This window comes from Durio zibethinus, unplaced genomic scaffold, assembly GCF_047325235.1.
Source record: "Durio zibethinus cultivar Kanyao isolate XHJ-2024 unplaced genomic scaffold, ASM4732523v1 HiC_scaffold_390, whole genome shotgun sequence".
NCBI classification, from domain to species: Eukaryota; Viridiplantae; Streptophyta; class Magnoliopsida; order Malvales; family Malvaceae; genus Durio; species Durio zibethinus.
In genome coordinates, this window is record NW_028323013.1 from 242,501 (window position 1) to 247,500 (window position 5,000).

Here is a 5,000-nt window from a genome sequence, read left to right on the forward strand (position 1 = left end):
GCACAAGCTGGGCCCTGGTGTGGGTTGTTGCCTCGATCACCAGCGGCACATGCTGAGCCTTGGTGCGGGCGGTTGCCTCGAGCACCATCGGCAGACCCTGGGCCCTGGTGCGGCCGGTTGCCCCGATAACCATCGGCACACGCTGGGCCCTGGAGCGGCCGGTTGCCTCGATCACCATCGGCAAAAGCTGGGCCCTGGTGCGGGCGCTTGCCTCGACCACCATCGGCACACGCTGGGCACTGGTGCGGGCGCTTGCCTCGACCACCATCGGCACACGCTGGGCCCTGGTGCGGGCGGTTGCCTCGATCACCACCGGCACACGCTGGGCCCTGGTGCGGGCGGTTGCCCCCAGCACCATCGGCACACGTTGGGCCCTGGTGCGGGCGCTTGCCTCGACCACCATCGGCACACGCTGGGCCCTGGTGCGGGCGCTTGCCTCGACCACCATCGGCACACGCTGGGCCCTGGTGCGGCAGGTTGCCTCGAGCACCATCGGCACACGCTGGGCCCTGGTGCGGTCGGTTGCCTCGATCACCATCGGCACACGCTGGGCCCTGGTGCGGGCGGTTGCCTCGACCACCATCGGCACACGCTGGGCCCTGGTGCGGCAGCTTGCCTCGAGCACCATCGGCACACGCTGGGCCCTGGTGCGGGCGCTTGCCTCAACCACCATCGGCACACGCTCCGCCCTGGTGCGGTCGGTTGCCTCGAGCACCATCGGCACACGCTGGGCCCTGGTGCGGCAGGTTGCCTCGACCACCATCGGCACACGCTGGGCCCTGGTGCGGGCGGTTGCCTCGACCACCATCGGCACACGCTGGGCCCTGGTGCGGGCGCTTGCCTCGACCACCATCGGCACACGCTGGGCCCTGGTGCGGCAGGTTGCCTCGAGCACCATCGGCACACGCTGGGCCCTGGTGCGGCAGGTTGCCTCGAGCACCATCGGCACACGCTGGGCCCTGGTGCGGGCGCTTGCCTCGAGCACCATCGGCACACGCTCGGCCCTGGTGCGGTCGGTTGCCTCGAGCACCATCGGCACACGCTGGGCCCTGGTGCGGCAGGTTGCCTCGACCACCATCGGCAGCCTCGACCACCATCGGCACACGCTGGGCCCTGGTGCGGGCGCTTGCCTCGACCACCATCGGCACACGCTCGGCCCTGGTGCGGTCGGTTGCCTCGAGCACCATCGGCACACGCTGGGCCCTGGTGCGGCAGGTTGCCTCGACCACCATCGGCACACGCTGGGCCCTGGTGCGGCAGGTTGCCTCGACCACCATCGGCACACGCTGGGCCCTGGTGCGGGCGGTTGCCTCGACCACCATCGGCACACGCTGGGCCCTGGTGCGGGCGCTTGCCTCGAGCACCATCGGCACACGCTGGGCCCTGGTGCGGCAGGTTGCCTCGAGCACCGTCGGCACACGCTGGGCCCTGGTGCGGCAGGTTGCCTCGAGCACCTTCGGCACACGCTGGGCCCTGGTGCGGGAGCTTGCCTCGAGCGCCATCGGCACACGCTGGGCCCTGGTGCGGCAAGTTGCCTCGAGCACCATCGGCACACGCTGGGCCCTGGTGCGGTCGGTTGCCTCGAGCACCATCGGCACACGCTGGGCGCTGGTGCGGGCGCTTGCCTCGACCACCATCGGCACACGCTGGGCCCTGGTGCGGCAGGTTGCCTCGATCACCATCGGCACACGCTGGGCCCTGGTGCGACAGGTTGCCTCGAGCACCATCGGCACACTATCGGCCCTGGTGCGGGCGGTTGCCTCGACCACCATCGGCACACGCTGGGCCCTGGTGCGGGCGCTTGCCTCGAGCACCATCGGCACACGCTGGGCCCTGGTGCGGCAGGTTGCCTCGAGCACCATCGGCACACGCTGGGCCCTGGTGCGGCAGGTTGCCTCGACCACCATCGGCACACGCTGGGCCCTGGTGCGGGCGGTTGCCTCGACCACCATCGGCACACCCTGGGCCCTGGTGCGGGCGCTTGCCTCGAGCACCATCGGCACACGCTGGGCCCTGGTGCGGCAGGTTGCCTCGAGCACCGTCGGCACACGCTGGGCCCTGGTGCGGCAGGTTGCCTCGAGCACCATCGGCACACGCTGGGCCCTGGTGCGGGAGCTTGCCTCGAGCGCCATCGGCACACGCTGGGCCCTGGTGCGGCAAGTTGCCTCGAGCACCATCGGCACACGCTGGGCCCTGGTGCGGTCGGTTGCCTCGAGCACCATCGGCACACGCTGGGCGCTGGTGCGGGCGCTTGCCTCGACCACCATCGGCACACGCTGGGCCCTGGTGCGGCAGGTTGCCTCGAGCACCATCGGCACACTATCGGCCCTGGTGCGGGCGGTTGCCTCGACCACCATCGGCACACGCTGGGCCCTGGTGCGGGCGCTTGCCTCGAGCACCATCGGCACACGCTGGGCCCTGGTGCGGGCGGTTGCCTCGAGCACCATCGGCACACGCTGGGCCCTGGTGGGTTTAGGCACATCTTCAAATTTCTGCCGTGCCAATGCCATTTTTATGGCTTGTAAATTCATACAATGGTCCCCTAAGCCTTCACGTGAAGTTTCGTTGGAAGATGACTCGTTTTCTATTTTTCACGATTTTTGAAACTTTTTGCGGTTCGGGATTTTTTAAAATTTTTTTATAAGGATTTTTGGCCCCAAATTTTGTAGGCATGATCCTTCTATTTTTGTTGGCATGCACAAAAAAATTCAGCTAAAAACTCGAAGTAGAGAAGATTTTGTGACCGTTTGAAAAAAGTGTCCCCATTTCAGACACTTTAACGGCTACTGGTAGCAAACCTGTAAAATCTCAAATGCTCTTTAAGGGGGTGTGAATTCTCAGAGGTTTGATGAGGGATAGGGGGCCAACACAAGGCCAAGTACCAGCACCCATCGCACATCATGTGCGCACACCCCCCCGGCCCCCCTCCCAATCGCCGGAACCCCAATGCCGCCGGTCAGGTTCTCCGGCGGTACTCCGGCGATGCTCCGGCGATGCTCCGGCGATGCTGTCCCGAGTGAAAAAAATGCGGCACCAGCACATGCTGGAGCCAAGCATGGGCACCGTGGCTCAAAATCGAACTTCGGCCAAGGCCTCGACCATCAATGGCACATGATGACGCATGGTGATGGCACATGCATCGACCATCATCGGCATAGGCTGCCCTTCGGTACGGGCACTTGCCTCGACCGCCATCGGCACAAGCTGGGCCCTGGTGTGGGTTGTTGCCTCGATCACAATCGGCACATGCTGAGCCTTGGTGCGGGCGGTTGCCTCGAGCACCATCGGCAGACCCTGGGCCCTGGTGCGGCGGGTTGCCCCGATAACCATCGGCACACGCTGGGCCCTGGGGCGGGCGCTTGCCCCCAGCACCATCGGCACACGCTGGGCCCTGGTGCGGGCGGTTCCCTCGACCACCATCGGCACACGTTGGGCCCTGGTCCGGGCGGTTGCCCCCAGCACCATCGGCACACGCTGGGCCCTGGTGCGGGCGCTTGCCCCCAGCACCATCGGCACACGCAGGGCCCTGGTGCGGGCGGTTGCCCCGAACACCATCGGCACAAGCCGGCCCTTGGTGCGGGCTCCTGGCTCGACCACCATCGGCACACGCTGGGCCTTGGTGCGGGCGGTTGCCTCGAACACCATCGGCACACGCCGGCCCTTGGTGCGGCCGGTTGCCTCGACCACCATCGGCACACGCTCGGCCTTGGTGAGGGCGCTTGCCTCGACCACCATCGGCACACGCTGGGCCCTGGTGCGGGCGCTTGCCTCGACCACCATCGGCACACGCTCGGCCTTGGTGCGGGCGCTTGCCTCGACCACCATCGGCACACGCTGGGCCCTGGTGCGGGCGGTTGCCTCGACCACCATCGGCACACGCTCGGGGTGGTGAGGGCGCTTGCCTCGACCACCATCGGCACACGCTGGGCCCTGGGGCGGGCGCTTGCCCCCAGCACCATCGGCACACGCTGGGCCCTGGTGCGGGCGGTTCCCTCCGCCACCATCGGCACACGTTGGGCCCTGGTCTGGGCGGTTGCCCCCAGCACCATCGGCACACGCAGGGCCCTGGTGCGGGCGGTTGCCCCGAACACCATCGGCACAAGCCGGCCCTTGGTGCGGGCTCCTGGCTCGACCACCATCGGCACACGCTGGGCCCTGGTGCGGGCGGTTGCCTCGAACACCATCGGCACACGCCGGCCCTTGGTGCGGCCGGTTGCCTCGACCACCATCGGCACACGCTCGGCCTTGGTGAGGGCGCTTGCCTCGACCACCATCGGCACACGCTGGGCCCTGGTGCGGGCGCTTGCCTCGACCACCATCGGCACACGCTGGGCCCTGGTGCGGGCGCTTGCCTCGACCACCATCGGCACACGCTGGGCCCTGGTGCGGGCGCTTGCCTCGACCACCATCGGCACACGCTCGGCCTTGGTCCGGGCGCTTGCCTCGACCACCATCGGCACACGCCGGGCCCTGGTGCGGGCGGTTGCCTCGACCACCATCGGCACACGCCGGGCCCTGGTGCTGGCGGTTGCCTCGACCACCATCGGCACACGTTGGGCCCTGGTGCGGGCGGTTGCCTCGAACACCATCGGCACAAGCCGGCCCTTGGTGCGGGCGGTTGCCTCGAGCACCATCGACACACGCTGGGCCCTGGTGCGGGCGGTTGCCTCGACCACCATCGGCACACGCTGGGCCCTGGTGCGGACGGTTGCCTCAAGCACCATGGGCACACGCTGGCCCTTGGTGCGGGCTCTTGCCTCGACCACCATCAGCAGAAGATGGCCCCTACGTCGAACACCATCGATACATGCCGGGCCTTGGTGTGGGCACATGCCTCGAGCTGGTGCGGGCGGTTGCCTCGACCACCATCGGCTCGCGTTGGCCCTTGTTGCGGGCACATGCCTCGACCACCATCGGCACCTGCGCACCCTCGGTGTGGGATTTGCTTGTTTGGAAAAAGTGTCCCCGTTTCAGACATTTTAACGTCTACTGGTAGCATA